Source organism: Chiloscyllium punctatum, chromosome 4 (genome assembly GCF_047496795.1).
Source record: "Chiloscyllium punctatum isolate Juve2018m chromosome 4, sChiPun1.3, whole genome shotgun sequence".
NCBI classification, from domain to species: domain Eukaryota; kingdom Metazoa; phylum Chordata; class Chondrichthyes; order Orectolobiformes; family Hemiscylliidae; genus Chiloscyllium; species Chiloscyllium punctatum.
In genome coordinates, this window is record NC_092742.1 from 107,099,906 (window position 1) to 107,118,459 (window position 18,554).

Sequence of the window (18,554 nt, forward strand, 5' to 3'; positions counted from 1 at the left end):
AGAAACAAACTGTATTCATTCATTCAATGAAACAAACGTTATTCATTCATTCAATGAGTTGAGCTTCTCTCATTCATTCAATGCCTCAAGATTAACTCAATCATTGGAAGAAACAAAATGTAGTCGTTCAATTGTTGTATGAAAAATCCATCGTACTTTCAATGAATCAAACGTTGTTGATTGATAAATTTAAACAAACTGCTCGAGGTGATTCAATAAACACAGCTTCGCTCTTTCATTCAATATCACCAGATAAAATCATTCATTGAATGAAACTAACTATATTCATTCATTGAAACAAACGTTATTCATTGATTCAATGAGTTGAGCTTCTCTTATTCATTCAATGCCTCAAGCTTAACTCAATCATTGAATGAAACAAACCGTATTCGTCCAATTGTTGAATGAAACATCCATCAAACTTTTAATGAATCAAACGTTATTCATTGATTCAAGCAAAGTGCACGAGATGATTCAATAATTATAGCTTCTCTCTTTCATTCAATGTCTCCAGCCAAATACATTCATTGACAGAAACAAACTATATCATTCAATGATACAAACGTTATTCATTGATTCAATGAGTTGAGTTTCTCTCATTCTTTCTACGCCTCAAGACTAACTCATTCATAATAAGAAACAAAACGTAGTCGTTCAATTGTTGAATTAAGCTTCAAACATACATTCAGTGATTCAAACGCTTTTGATTGATTCAATGAAACAAACTGCACGAGATGATTCAATAATTATAGCTTCTCTCTTTCATTCAATGTCTCCAGCCAAATACATTCATTGACAGAAACAAACTATATCATTCAATGATACAAACGTTATTCATTGCTTCAATGAGTTGAGCTTCTCTCATTCCTTCAATGCCTCAAGCTTAACTCATTCATTGTAAGAAACAAAATGTATTCGTTCAATTGTTGAATTCAGCCTCAAACATACATTCAATGAATCAAACGTTTTTATTGATTCAATGAAACAAACTTAACTCATTCTTTGTAAGAAACAAAATGTATTCGTTCAATTGTTGAATTAAGCCTCAAACATACATTCAATGAATCTAACGTTTTTCATTGATTCAATGAAACAAACTGCCCGAGATGATTCAATAATTATTCCTTCTCTCTTTCATTCAATTTCTCCAACTTAATCCAGTCAATGAAAGAAACATACCATATTCATTCATTCAATGAAAGAAACGTTCGTGTTCGGGTTAGGGTTAGGGTTAGCGTTAGGCTTAGGGTTAGGGTTAGGGTTGTGTTATGGTTAGGGTCAGGGTTAGGGTCAGGGTACAGGTCAGGGTTTGGTTTAGGTTTAGGGTTAGCTGCTCTCATTCATTCAATGCCTCGAGCTTAACTCATTCATTGAAAGAAACATACGGTATTCATTCAATTGTTGAATGAAACTGCAATCGTACATTCAATGAATTTAACGTTATTCATTGATTCAATGCAAAAACCTGCACGAGGTGATTCAATGAACATGGCTCCGCTCTTTCATTTAATATCACCAGATAAAATCATTCATTGAAAGAAACTAACTGTATTCATTCATTGAAACAAACGTTATTCATTGATTCAATGAGTTGAGCTTCTCTTATTCATTCAATGCTCAAGCTTAACTCATTCATTGTAAGAAACAAAATGTAGTCGTTCAATTGTTGAATTAAGCTTCAAACATACATTCAATGAAACAAACTGCGCGAGATGATTCAATAAACATACCTCCGATCTTTCATTCAATGTCTTCAGCCATACCATTCGTTGAAAGAAACAAACTGTATTCATTCAATGAAACAAACGTCATTCATTAATTCAATGAGTTGAGCTTCTCTCATTCTTTCAATGCCTCAAGCTTAAATCATTCATTGTAAGAAACAAAATGTAGTCGTTCAATTGTTGAATTAAGCTTCAAACATACATTCAATGATTCAAACGCTTTTCATTGATTGAATCAAACAAACTGCAAGAGTTGATTCAATGATTAGAACTTCTCTCTTTTATTCAATGTGTCCAGCTCCATACATTCATTGACTCAAACAAACTGCATTCGTTCATTCAATGAAACAAACGTTATTCATAGCTTCGCTTCTCTCATTCATTCAATGCCTCAACTTAACTCATTCATTGTAAGAAACAAAATGTATTCGTTCAATTGTTGAATTAAGCCTCAAACATACATTCAATGAATCAAACGTTTTTCATTGATTCAATGAAACAAACTTCACGAGATGATTCAATGATTAGAATTGTATTCAATATCTCTAGCTTAATACAGTCACTGAAAGAAACAAACTGTATTCATTCATTCAATGAACAAACGTTATTCATTGATTAAATGAGTTGAGCTTCTCTCATTCATTCAATGCTTCAAGCTTAACTCATACATTTTAAGAAACAAAATGTATTCGTTAGATTGCTGAATTAAGCCTCAAACATACATTCAATGAATGAAACGTTTTTCATTGATTCAATGAATCAAACTTAACTCATTCTTTGTAAGAAACAAAATGTATTCGTTCGATTGCTGAATTAAGCCTCAAACATACATTCAATGAATGAAACGTTTTTCATTGATTCAATGAAACAAACTGCACAAGATGATTCAATGATTAGAACTTCTCTCTTTCATTCATTGTCTCCAGCGTCAGACATTCATTGACAGAAACAAACTGTATTCATTCATTCAATGAAACAAACGTTATTCATTCATTCAATGAGTTGAGCTTCTCTCATTCATTCAATGCCTCAAGATTAACTCAATCATTGGAAGAAACAAAATGTAGTCGTTCAATTGTTGTATGAAAAATCCATCGTACTTTCAATGAATCAAACGTTGTTGATTGATAAATTTAAACAAACTGCTCGAGGTGATTCAATAAACACAGCTTCGCTCTTTCATTCAATATCACCAGATAAAATCATTCATTGAATGAAACTAACTATATTCATTCATTGAAACAAACGTTATTCATTGATTCAATGAGTTGAGCTTCTCTTATTCATTCAATGCCTCAAGCTTAACTCAATCATTGAATGAAACAAACCGTATTCGTCCAATTGTTGAATGAAACATCCATCAAACTTTTAATGAATCAAACGTTATTCATTGATTCAAGCAAAGTGCACGAGATGATTCAATAATTATAGCTTCTCTCTTTCATTCAATGTCTCCAGCCAAATACATTCATTGACAGAAACAAACTATATCATTCAATGATACAAACGTTATTCATTGATTCAATGAGTTGAGTTTCTCTCATTCTTTCTACGCCTCAAGACTAACTCATTCATAATAAGAAACAAAACGTAGTCGTTCAATTGTTGAATTAAGCTTCAAACATACATTCAGTGATTCAAACGCTTTTGATTGATTCAATGAAACAAACTGCACGAGATGATTCAATAATTATAGCTTCTCTCTTTCATTCAATGTCTCCAGCCAAATACATTCATTGACAGAAACAAACTATATCATTCAATGATACAAACGTTATTCATTGCTTCAATGAGTTGAGCTTCTCTCATTCCTTCAATGCCTCAAGCTTAACTCATTCATTGTAAGAAACAAAATGTATTCGTTCAATTGTTGAATTCAGCCTCAAACATACATTCAATGAATCAAACGTTTTTATTGATTCAATGAAACAAACTTAACTCATTCTTTGTAAGAAACAAAATGTATTCGTTCAATTGTTGAATTAAGCCTCAAACATACATTCAATGAATCTAACGTTTTTCATTGATTCAATGAAACAAACTGCCCGAGATGATTCAATAATTATTCCTTCTCTCTTTCATTCAATTTCTCCAACTTAATCCAGTCAATGAAAGAAACATACCATATTCATTCATTCAATGAAAGAAACGTTCGTGTTCGGGTTAGGGTTAGGGTTAGCGTTAGGCTTAGGGTTAGGGTTAGGGTTGTGTTATGGTTAGGGTCAGGGTTAGGGTCAGGGTACAGGTCAGGGTTTGGTTTAGGTTTAGGGTTAGCTGCTCTCATTCATTCAATGCCTCGAGCTTAACTCATTCATTGAAAGAAACATACGGTATTCATTCAATTGTTGAATGAAACTGCAATCGTACATTCAATGAATTTAACGTTATTCATTGATTCAATGCAAAAACCTGCACGAGGTGATTCAATGAACATGGCTCCGCTCTTTCATTTAATATCACCAGATAAAATCATTCATTGAAAGAAACTAACTGTATTCATTCATTGAAACAAACGTTATTCATTGATTCAATGAGTTGAGCTTCTCTTATTCATTCAATGCTCAAGCTTAACTCATTCATTGTAAGAAACAAAATGTAGTCGTTCAATTGTTGAATTAAGCTTCAAACATACATTCAATGAAACAAACTGCGCGAGATGATTCAATAAACATACCTCCGATCTTTCATTCAATGTCTTCAGCCATACCATTCGTTGAAAGAAACAAACTGTATTCATTCAATGAAACAAACGTCATTCATTAATTCAATGAGTTGAGCTTCTCTCATTCTTTCAATGCCTCAAGCTTAAATCATTCATTGTAAGAAACAAAATGTAGTCGTTCAATTGTTGAATTAAGCTTCAAACATACATTCAATGATTCAAACGCTTTTCATTGATTGAATCAAACAAACTGCAAGAGTTGATTCAATGATTAGAACTTCTCTCTTTTATTCAATGTGTCCAGCTCCATACATTCATTGACTCAAACAAACTGCATTCGTTCATTCAATGAAACAAACGTTATTCATAGCTTCGCTTCTCTCATTCATTCAATGCCTCAACTTAACTCATTCATTGTAAGAAACAAAATGTATTCGTTCAATTGTTGAATTAAGCCTCAAACATACATTCAATGAATCAAACGTTTTTCATTGATTCAATGAAACAAACTTCACGAGATGATTCAATGATTAGAATTGTATTCAATATCTCTAGCTTAATACAGTCACTGAAAGAAACAAACTGTATTCATTCATTCAATGAACAAACGTTATTCATTGATTAAATGAGTTGAGCTTCTCTCATTCATTCAATGCTTCAAGCTTAACTCATACATTTTAAGAAACAAAATGTATTCGTTAGATTGCTGAATTAAGCCTCAAACATACATTCAATGAATGAAACGTTTTTCATTGATTCAATGAATCAAACTTAACTCATTCTTTGTAAGAAACAAAATGTATTCGTTCGATTGCTGAATTAAGCCTCAAACATACATTCAATGAATGAAACGTTTTTCATTGATTCAATGAAACAAACTGCACAAGATGATTCAATGATTAGAACTTCTCTCTTTCATTCATTGTCTCCAGCGTCAGACATTCATTGACAGAAACAAACTGTATTCATTCATTCAATGAAACAAACGTTATTCATTCATTCAATGAGTTGAGCTTCTCTCATTCATTCAATGCCTCAAGATTAACTCAATCATTGGAAGAAACAAAATGTAGTCGTTCAATTGTTGTATGAAAAATCCATCGTACTTTCAATGAATCAAACGTTGTTGATTGATAAATTTAAACAAACTGCTCGAGGTGATTCAATAAACACAGCTTCGCTCTTTCATTCAATATCACCAGATAAAATCATTCATTGAATGAAACTAACTATATTCATTCATTGAAACAAACGTTATTCATTGATTCAATGAGTTGAGCTTCTCTTATTCATTCAATGCCTCAAGCTTAACTCAATCATTGAATGAAACAAACCGTATTCGTCCAATTGTTGAATGAAACATCCATCAAACTTTTAATGAATCAAACGTTATTCATTGATTCAAGCAAAGTGCACGAGATGATTCAATAATTATAGCTTCTCTCTTTCATTCAATGTCTCCAGCCAAATACATTCATTGACAGAAACAAACTATATCATTCAATGATACAAACGTTATTCATTGATTCAATGAGTTGAGTTTCTCTCATTCTTTCTACGCCTCAAGACTAACTCATTCATAATAAGAAACAAAACGTAGTCGTTCAATTGTTGAATTAAGCTTCAAACATACATTCAGTGATTCAAACGCTTTTGATTGATTCAATGAAACAAACTGCACGAGATGATTCAATAATTATAGCTTCTCTCTTTCATTCAATGTCTCCAGCCAAATACATTCATTGACAGAAACAAACTATATCATTCAATGATACAAACGTTATTCATTGCTTCAATGAGTTGAGCTTCTCTCATTCCTTCAATGCCTCAAGCTTAACTCATTCATTGTAAGAAACAAAATGTATTCGTTCAATTGTTGAATTCAGCCTCAAACATACATTCAATGAATCAAACGTTTTTATTGATTCAATGAAACAAACTTAACTCATTCTTTGTAAGAAACAAAATGTATTCGTTCAATTGTTGAATTAAGCCTCAAACATACATTCAATGAATCAAACGTTTTTCATTGATTCAATGAAACAAACTGCCCGAGATGATTCAATAATTATTCCTTCTCTCTTTCATTCAATTTCTCCAACTTAATCCAGTCAATGAAAGAAACATACCATATTCATTCATTCAATGAAAGAAACGTTCGTGTTCGGGTTAGGGTTAGGGTTAGCGTTAGGCTTAGGGTTAGGGTTAGGGTTGTGTTATGGTTAGGGTCAGGGTTAGGGTCAGGGTACAGGTCAGGGTTTGGTTTAGGTTTAGGGTTAGCTGCTCTCATTCATTCAATGCCTCGAGCTTAACTCATTCATTGAAAGAAACATACGGTATTCATTCAATTGTTGAATGAAACTGCAATCGTACATTCAATGAATTTAACGTTATTCATTGATTCAATGCAAAAACCTGCACGAGGTGATTCAATGAACATGGCTCCGCTCTTTCATTTAATATCACCAGATAAAATCATTCATTGAAAGAAACTAACTGTATTCATTCATTGAAACAAACGTTATTCATTGATTCAATGAGTTGAGCTTCTCTTATTCATTCAATGCTCAAGCTTAACTCATTCATTGTAAGAAACAAAATGTAGTCGTTCAATTGTTGAATTAAGCTTCAAACATACATTCAATGAAACAAACTGCGCGAGATGATTCAATAAACATACCTCCGATCTTTCATTCAATGTCTTCAGCCATACCATTCGTTGAAAGAAACAAACTGTATTCATTCAATGAAACAAACGTCATTCATTAATTCAATGAGTTGAGCTTCTCTCATTCTTTCAATGCCTCAAGCTTAAATCATTCATTGTAAGAAACAAAATGTAGTCGTTCAATTGTTGAATTAAGCTTCAAACATACATTCAATGATTCAAACGCTTTTCATTGATTGAATCAAACAAACTGCAAGAGTTGATTCAATGATTAGAACTTCTCTCTTTTATTCAATGTGTCCAGCTCCATACATTCATTGACTCAAACAAACTGCATTCGTTCATTCAATGAAACAAACGTTATTCATAGCTTCGCTTCTCTCATTCATTCAATGCCTCAACTTAACTCATTCATTGTAAGAAACAAAATGTATTCGTTCAATTGTTGAATTAAGCCTCAAACATACATTCAATGAATCAAACGTTTTTCATTGATTCAATTAAACAAACTTCACGAGATGATTCAATGATTAGAACTCCTCTGTTGTATTCAATATCTCTAGCTTAATACAGTCACTGAAAGAAACAAACTGTATTCATTCATTCAATGAACAAACGTTATTCATTGATTAAATGAGTTGAGCTTCTCTCATTCATTCAATGCTTCAAGCTTAACTCATACATTGTAAGAAACAAAATGTATTCGTTCGATTGCTGAATTAAGCCTCAAACATACATTCAATGAATGAAACGTTTTTCATTGATTCAATGAAACAAACTTAACTCATTCTTTGTAAGAAACAAAATGTATTCGTTCGATTCCTGAATTAAGCCTCAAACATACATTCAATGAATGAAACGTTTTTCATTGATTCAATGAAACAAACTGCACAAGATGATTCAATGAATAGAACTTCTCTCTTTCATTCATTGTCTCCAGCGTCAGACATTCATTGACAGAAACAAACTGTATTCATTCATTCAATGAAACAAACGTTATACATTCATTCAATGAGTTGAGCTTCTCTCATTCATTCAATGCCTCAAGATTAACTCAATCATTGGAAGAAACAAAATGTAGTCGTTCAATTGTTGTATGAAAAATCCATCGTACTTTCAATGAATCAAACGTTGTTGATTGATAAATTTAAACAAACTGCTCGAGGTGAATCAATAAACACAGCTTCGCTCTTTCATTCAATATCACCAGATAAAATCATTCATTGAATGAAACTAACTATATTCATTCATTGAAACAAACGTTATTCATTGATTCAATGAGTTGAGTTTCTCTCATTCTTTCTACGCCTCAAGACTAACTCATTCATTCTAAGAAAGAAAACGTAGTCGTTCAATTGTTGAATTAAGCTTCAAACATACATTCAGTGATTCAAACGCTTTTGATTGATTCAATGAAACAAACTGCACGACATGATTCAATAATTATAGCTTCTCTCTTTCATTCAATGTCTCCAGCCAAATACATTCATTGACAGAAACAAACTATATCATTCAATGATACAAACGTTATTCACTGCTTCAATGAGTTGAGCTTCTCTCATTCCTTCAATGCCTCAAGCTTAACTTATTCATTGTAAGAAACAAAATGTATTCGTTCAATTGTTGAATTCAGCCTCAAACATACATTCAATGAATCAAACGTTTTTCATTGATTCAATGAAACAATCTGTACGAGATGATTCAATGATTAGAACTTCTCTCTTTCATTCATTGTCTCCAGCGTCAGACATTCATTGACAGAAACAAACTGTATTCATTCATTCAATGAGTTGAGCTTCTCTCATTCATTGAATGCCTCAATCTTTACTCATTCAGTGTAAGAAACAAAATGTAGTCGATCAATTGTTGAATTAAGCTTCAAACATACATTCAATGAAACAAACTGCGAGAGATGATTCAATAAACATACCTCCGATCTTTCATTCAATGTCTTCAACCATACCATTCGTTGAAAGAAACAAACTGTATTCATTCAATGAAACAAACGTCATTCATTGATTCAATGAGTTGAGCTTCTCTCATTCTTTCAATGCCTCAAGCTTAAATCATTCATTGTAAGAAACAGAATGTAGTCGTTCAATTGTTGAATTAAGCTTCGAACATACATTCAATGATTCAAACGCTGTTCATTGATTGAATCAAACAAACTGCAAGAGTTGATTCAATGATTAGAACTTCTCTCTTTTATTCAATGTGTCCAGCTCCATACATTCATTGACTCAAACAAACTGCATTCGTTCATTCAATGAAACAAACGTTATTCATAGCTTCGCTTCTCTCATTCATTCAATGCCTCAACTTAACTCATTCATTGTAAGAAACAAAATGTATTCGTTCAATTTTTGAATTAAGCCTCAAACATACATTCAATGAATCAAACGTTTTTCATTGATTCAATTAAACAAACTGCACGAGATGATTCAATGATTAGAACTTCCCTCTTTCATTCATTGTCTCCAGCGTCAGACATTCATTGACAGAAACAAACTGTATTCATTCATTCAATGAAACAAACGTTATTCATTCATTCAATGAGTTGAGCTTCTCTCATTCATTCAATGCCTCAAGCTTAACTCAACTATTGGAAGAAACAAAATGTAGTCGTTCAATTGTTGTATGAAACATCCATCGTACTTTCAATGAATCAAACGTTGTTGTTTGATTAAATGAAACAAACTGCACGAGGTGATTCAATAAACACAGCTTCGCTCTTTCATTCAATATCACCAGATAAAATCATTCATTGAATGAAACTAACTATATGCATTGATTGAAACAAACGTTATTCAGTGATTCAATGAGTTGAGCTTCTCTTATTCATTCAATGCCTCAAGCTTAACTCAATCATTGAATGAAACAAACCGTATTCGTCCAATTGTTGAATGAAACATCCATCATACTTTTAATGAATCAAACGTTATTCATTGATTCAAACAAACTGCACGAGATGATTCAATAATTATAGCTTCTCTCTTTCATTCAATGTCTCCAGCCAAATACATTCATTGACAGAAACAAACTATATCATTCAATGATACAAACGTTATTCATTGCTTCAATGAGTTGAGCTTCTCTCATTCCTTCAATGCCTCAAGCTTAACTCATTCATTGTAAGAAACAAAATGTATTCGTTCAATTGTTGAATTCAGCCTCAAACATACATTCAATGAATCAAACGTTTTTCATTGATTCAATGAAACAAACTTAACTCATTCTTTGTAAGAAACAAAATGTATTCGTTCAATTGTTGAATTAAGCCTCAAACATACATTCAATGAATCAAACGTTTTTCATTGATTCAATGAAACAAACTGCCCGAGATGATTCAATAATTATTCCTTCTCTCTTTCATTCAATTTCTCCAACTTAATCCATTCAATGAAAGAAACATACCATATTCATTCATTCAATGAAAGAAACGTTCGTGTTCGTGTTCGGGTTAGGGTTAGCGTTAGGCTTAGGGTTAGGGTTAGGGTTGTGTTATGGTTAGGGTCAGGGTTAGGGTCAGGGTACAGGTCAGGGTTTGGTTTAGGTTTAGGGTTAGCTGCTCTCATTCATTCAATGCCTCGAGCTTAACTCATTCATTGAAAGAAACATACGGTATTCATTCAATTGTTGAATGAAACTGCAATCGTACATTCAATGAATTTAACGTTAATCATTGATTCAATGCAAAAACCTGCACGAGGTGATTCAATGAACATGGCTCCGCTCTTTTATTTAACATCACCAGATAAAATCATTCATTGAAAGAAACTAACTGTATTCATTCATTGAAACAAACGTTATTCATTGATTCAATGAGTTGAGCTTCTCTTATTCATTCAATGCTCAAGCTTAACTCATTCATTGTAAGAAACAAAATGTAGTCGTTCAATTGTTGAATTAAGCTTCAAACATACATTCAATGATTCAAACGCTTTTCATTGATTGAATCAAACAAACTGCAAGAGTTGATTCAATGATTAGAACTTCTCTCTTTTATTCAATGTGTCCAGCTCCATACATTCATTGACTCAAACAAACTGCATTCGTTCATTCAATGAAACAAACGTTATTCATAGCTTCGCTTCTCTCATTCATTCAATGCCTCAACTTAACTCATTCATTGTAAGAAACAAAATGTATTCGTTCAATTTTTGAATTAAGCCTCAAATATACATTCAATGAATCAAACGTTTTTCATTGATTCAATGAAACAAACTGCACGAGATGATTCAATGATTAGAACTTCCCTCTTTCATTCATTGTCTCCAGCGTCAGACATTCATTGACAGAAACAAACTGTATTCATTCATTCAATGAAACAAACGTTATTCATTCATTCAATGAGTTGAGCTTCTCTCATTCATTCAATGCCTCAAGCTTAACTCAATCATTGGAAGAAACAAAATGTAGTCGTTCAATTGTTGTATGAAACATCCATCGTACTTTCAATGAATCAAACGTTGTTGATTGATTAAATGAAACAAACTGCACGAAGTGATTCAATAAACACAGCTTCGCTCTTTCATTCAATATCACCAGATAAAATCATTCATTGAATGAAACTAACTATATGCATTGATTGAAACAAACGTTATTCAGTGATTCAATGAGTTGAGCTTCTCTTATTCATTCAATGCCTCAAGCTTAACTCAATCATTGAATGAAACAAACCGTATTCGTCCAATTGTTGAATGAAACATCCATCATACTTTTAATGAATCAAACGTTATTCATTGATTCAAACAAACTGCACGAGATGATTCTATAATTATAGCTTCTCTCTTTCATTCAATGTCTCCAGCCAAATACATTCATTGACAGAAACAAACTATATCATTCAATGATACAAACGTTATTCATTGATTCAATGAGTTGAGTTTCTCTCATTCTTTCTACGCCTCAAGACGAACTCATTCTTTCTAAGAAACAAAACGTAGTCGTTCAATTGTTGAATTAAGCTTCAAACATACATTCAGTGATTTAAACGCTTTTGATTGATTCAATGAAACAAACTGCACGAGATGATTCAATAATTATAGCTTCTCTCTTTCATTCAATGTCTCCAGCCAAATACATTCATTGACAGAAACAAACTATATCATTCAATGATACAAACGTTATTCATTGCTTCAATGAGTTGAGCTTCTCTCATTCCTTCAATGCCTCAAGCTTAACTCATTCATTGTAAGAAACAAAATGTATTCGTTCAATTGTTGAATTCAGCCTCAAACATACATTCAATGAATCAAACGTTTTTCATTGATTCAATGAAACAAACTTAACTCATTCTTTGTAAGAAACAAAATGTATTCGTTCAATTGTTGAATTAAGCCTCAAACATACATTCAATGAATCAAACGTTTTTCATTGATTCAATGAAACAAACTGCCCGAGATGATTCAATAATTATTCCTTCTCTCTTTCATTCAATTTCTCCAACTTAATCCATTCAATGAAAGAAACATACCATATTCATTCATTCAATGAAAGAAACGTTCGTGTTCGTGTTCGGGTTAGGGTTAGCGTTAGGCTTAGGGTTAGGGTTAGGGTTGTGTTATGGTTAGGGTCAGGGTTAGGGTCAGGGTACATGTCAGGGTTTGGTTTAGGTTTAGGGTTAGCTGCTCTCATTCATTCAATGCCTCGAGCTTAACTCATTCATTGAAAGAAACATACGGATTCATTCAATTGTTGAATGAAACTGCAATCGTACATTCAATGAATTTAACGTTAATCATTGATTCAATGCAAAAACCTGCACGAGGTGATTCAATGAACATGGCTCCGCTCTTTTATTTAACATCACCAGATAAAATCATTCATTGAAAGAAACTAACTGTATTCATTCATTGAAACAAACGTTATTCATTGATTCAATGAGTTGAGCTTCTCTTATTCATTCAATGCTCAAGCTTAACTCATTCATTGTAAGAAACAAAATGTAGTCGTTCAATTGTTGAATTAAGCTTCAAACATACATTCAATGAAACAAACTGCGCGAGATGATTCAATAAACATACCTCCGATCTTTCATTCAATGTCTTCAGCCATACCATTCGTTGAAAGAAACAAACTGTATTCATTCAATGAAACAAACGTCATTCATTGATTCAATGAGTTGAGCTTCTCTCATTCTTTCAATGCCTCAAGCTTAAAACATTCATTGTAAGAAACAAAATGTAGTCGTTCAATTGTTGAATTAAGCTTCAAACATACATTCAATGATTCAAACGCTTTTCATTGATTGAATCAAACAAACTGTACGAGTTGATTCAATGATTAGAACTTCTCTCTTTTATTCAATGTGTCCAGCTCCATACATTCATTGACTCAAACAAACTGCATTCGTTCATTCAATGAAACAAACGTTATTCATAGCTTCGCTTCTCTCATTCATTCAATGCCTCAACTTAACTCATTCATTGTAAGAAACAAAATGTATTCGTTCAATTGTTGAATTAAGCCTCAAACATACATTCAATGAATGAAACGTTTTTCATTGATTCAATGAAACAAACTGCACGAGATGATTCAATGATTAGAACTTCTCTCTTTCATTCATTGTCTCCAGCGTCAGACATTCATTGACAGAAACAAACTGTATTCATTCATTCAATGAAACAAACGTTATTCATTCATTCAATGAGTTGAGCTTCTCTCATTCATTCAATGCCTCAAGCTTAACTCAATCATTGGAATAAACAAAATGTAGTCGTTCAATTGTTGTATGAAAATTCCATCGTACTTTCAATGAAACAAACGTTGTTGATTGATTAAATGAAACAAACTGCACGAGGTGATTCAATAAACACAGCTTCGCTCTTTCATTCAATATCACCAGATAAAATCATTCATTGAATGAAACTAACTATATTCATTGATTGAAACAAACGTTATTCATTGATTCAGTGAGTTGAGCTTCTCTTATTCATTCAATGCCTCAAGCTTAACTCAATCATTGAATGAAACAAACCGTATTCGTCCAATTGTTGAATGAAACATCCATCATACTTTTAATGAATCAAACGTTATTCATTGATTCAAACAAACTACACGAGATGATTCAATAATTATAGCTTCTCTCTTTCATTCAATGTCTCCAGCCAAATACATTCATTGACAGAAACAAACTATATCATTCAATGATACAAACGTTATTCATTGCTTCAATGAGTTGAGCTTCTCTCATTCCTTCAATGCCTCAAGCTTAACTCATTCATTGTAAGAAACAAAATGTATTCGTTCAATTGTTGAATTCAGCCTCAAACATACATTCAATGAATCAAACGTTTTTCATTGATTCAATGAAACAAACTTAACTCATTCTTTGTAAGAAACAAAATGTATTCGTTCAATTGTTGAATTAAGCCTCAAACATACATTCAATGAATGAAACGTTTTTCATTGATTCAATGAAACAAACTGCCCGAGATGATTCAATAATTATTCCTTCTCTCTTTCATTCAATTTCTCCAACTTAATCCATTCAATGAAAGAAACATACCATATTCATTCATTCAATGAAAGAAACGTTCGTGTTCGGGTTAGGGTTAGGGTTAGCGTTAGGCTTAGGGTTAGGGTTAGGGTTGTGTTATGGTTAGGGTCAGGGTTAGGGTCAGGGTACAGGTCAGGGTTTGGTTTAGGTTTAGGGTTAGCTGCTCTCATTCATTCAATGCCTCGAGCTTAACTCATTCATTGAAAGAAACATACGGTATTCATTCAATTGTTGAATGAAACTGCAATCGTACATTCAATGAATTTAACGTTATTCATTGATTCAATGCAAAAACCTGCACGAGGTGATTCAATGAACATGGCTCCGCTCTTTCATTTAACATCACCAGATAAAATCATTCATTGAAAGAAACTAACTGTATTCATTCATTGAAACAAACGTTATTCATTGATTCAATGAGTTGAGCTTCTCTTATTCATTCAATGCTCAAGCTTAACTCATTCATTGTAAGAAACAAAATGTAGTCGTTCAATTGTTGAATTAAGCTTCAAACATACATTCAATGATTCAAACGCTTTTCATTGATTGAATCAAACAAACTGCAAGAGTTGATTCAATGATTAGAACTTCTCTCTTTTATTCAATGTGTCCAGCTCCATACATTCATTGACTCAAACAAACTGCATTCGTTCATTCAATGAAACAAACGTTATTCATAGCTTCGCTTCTCTCATTCATTCAATGCCTCAACTTAACTCATTCATTGTAAGAAACAAAATGTATTCGTTCAATTTTTGAATTAAGCCTCAAATATACATTCAATGAATCAAACGTTTTTCATTGATTCAATGAAACAAACTGCACGAGATGATTCAATGATTAGAACTTCCCTCTTTCATTCATTGTCTCCAGCGTCAGACATTCATTGACAGAAACAAACTGTATTCATTCATTCAATGAAACAAACGTTATTCATTCATTCAATGAGTTGAGCTTCTCTCATTCATTCAATGCCTCAAGCTTAACTCAATCATTGGAAGAAACAAAATGTAGTCGTTCAATTGTTGTATGAAACATCCATCGTACTTTCAATGAATCAAACGTTGTTGATTGATTAAATGAAACAAACTGCACGAAGTGATTCAATAAACACAGCTTCGCTCTTTCATTCAATATCACCAGATAAAATCATTCATTGAATGAAACTAACTATATGCATTGATTGAAACAAACGTTATTCAGTGATTCAATGAGTTGAGCTTCTCTTATTCATTCAATGCCTCAAGCTTAACTCAATCATTGAATGAAACAAACCGTATTCGTCCAATTGTTGAATGAAACATCCATCATACTTTTAATGAATCAAACGTTATTCATTGATTCAAACAAACTGCACGAGATGATTCAATAATTATAGCTTCTCTCTTTCATTCAATGTCTCCAGCCAAATACATTCATTGACAGAAACAAACTATATCATTCAATGATACAAACGTTATTCATTGATTCAATGAGTTGAGTTTCTCTCATTCTTTCTACGCCTCAAGACGAACTCATTCTTTCTAAGAAACAAAACGTAGTCGTTCAATTGTTGAATTAAGCTTCAAACATACATTCAGTGATTTAAACGCTTTTGATTGATTCAATGAAACAAACTGCACGAGATGATTCAATAATTATAGCTTCTCTCTTTCATTCAATGTCTCCAGCCAAATACATTCATTGACAGAAACAAACTATATCATTCAATGATACAAACGTTATTCATTGCTTCAATGAGTTGAGCTTCTCTCATTCCTTCAATGCCTCAAGCTTAACTCATTCATTGTAAGAAACAAAATGTATTCGTTCAATTGTTGAATTCAGCCTCAAACATACATTCAATGAATCAAACGTTTTTCATTGATTCAATGAAACAAACTTAACTCATTCTTTGTAAGAAACAAAATGTATTCGTTCAATTGTTGAATTAAGCCTCAAACATACATTCAATGAATCAAACGTTTTTCATTGATTCAATGAAACAAACTGCCCGAGATGATTCAATAATTATTCCTTCTCTCTTTCATTCAATTTCTCCAACTTAATCCATTCAATGAAAGAAACATACCATATTCATTCATTCAATGAAAGAAACGTTCGTGTTCGTGTTCGGGTTAGGGTTAGCGTTAGGCTTAGGGTTAGGGTTAGGGTTGTGTTATGGTTAGGGTCAGGGTTAGGGTCAGGGTACAGGTCAGGGTTTGGTTTAGGTTTAGGGTTAGCTGCTCTCATTCATTCAATGCCTCGAGCTTAACTCATTCATTGAAAGAAACATACGGATTCATTCAATTGTTGAATGAAACTGCAATCGTACATTCAATGAATTTAACGTTAATCATTGATTCAATGCAAAAACCTGCACGAGGTGATTCAATGAACATGGCTCCGCTCTTTTATTTAACATCACCAGATAAAATCATTCATTGAAAGAAACTAACTGTATTCATTCATTGAAACAAACGTTATTCATTGATTCAATGAGTTGAGCTTCTCTTATTCATTCAATGCTCAAGCTTAACTCATTCATTGTAAGAAACAAAATGTAGTCGTTCAATTGTTGAATTAAGCTTCAAACATACATTCAATGAAACAAACTGCGCGAGATGATTCAATAAACATACCTCCGATCTTTCATTCAATGTCTTCAGCCATACCATTCGTTGAAAGAAACAAACTGTATTCATTCAATGAAACAAACGTCATTCATTGATTCAATGAGTTGAGCTTCTCTCATTCTTTCAATGCCTCAAGCTTAAATCATTCATTGTAAGAAACAAAATGTAGTCGTTCAATTGTTGAATTAAGCTTCAAACATACATTCAATGATTCAAACGCTTTTCATTGATTGAATCAAACAAACTGTACGAGTTGATTCAATGATTAGAACTTCTCTCTTTTATTCAATGTGTCCAGCTCCATACATTCATTGACTCAAACAAACTGCATTCGTTCATTCAATGAAACAAACGTTATTCATAGCTTCGCTTCTCTCATTCATTCAATGCCTCAACTTAACTCATTCATTGTAAGAAACAAAATGTATTCGTTCAATTGTTGAATTAAGCCTCAAACATACATTCAATGAATGAAACGTTTTTCATTGATTCAATGAAACAAACTGCACGAGATGATTCAATGATTAGAACTTCTCTCTTTCATTCATTGTCTCCAGCGTCAGACATTCATTGACAGAAACAAACTGTATTCATTCATTCAATGAAACAAACGTTATTCATTCATTCAATGAGTTGAGCTTCTCTCATTCATTCAATGCCTCAAGCTTAACTCAATCATTGGAAGAAACAAAATGTAGTCGTTCAATTGTTGTATGAAAATTCCATCGTACTTTCAATGAAACAAACGTTGTTGATTGATTAAATGAAACAAATTGCACGAGGTGATTCAATAAACACAGCTTCGCTCTTTCATTTAATATCACCAGATAAAATCATTCATTGAATGAAACTAACTATATTCATTGATTGAAACAAACGTTATTCATTGATTCAATGAGTTGAGCTTCTCTTATTCATTCAATGCCTCAAGCTTAACTCAATCATTGAATGAAACAAAGCGTATTCGTCCAATTGTTGAATGAAACATCCATCATACTTTTAATGAATCAAACGTTATTCATTGATTCAAACAAACTACACGAGATGATTCAATAATTATAGCTTCTCTCTTTCATTCAATGTCTCCAGCCAAATACATTCATTGACAGAAACAAACTATATCATTCAATGATACAAACGTTATTCATTGCTTCAATGAGTTGAGCTTCTCTCATTCCTTCAATGCCTCAAGCTTAACTCATTCATTGTAAGAAACAAAATGTATTCGTTCAATTGTTGAATTCAGCCTCAAACATACATTCAATGAATCAAACGTTTTTCATTGATTCAATGAAACAAACTTAACTCATTCTTTGTAAGAAACAAAATGTATTCGTTCAATTGTTGAATTAAGCCTCAAACATACATTCAATGAATGAAACGT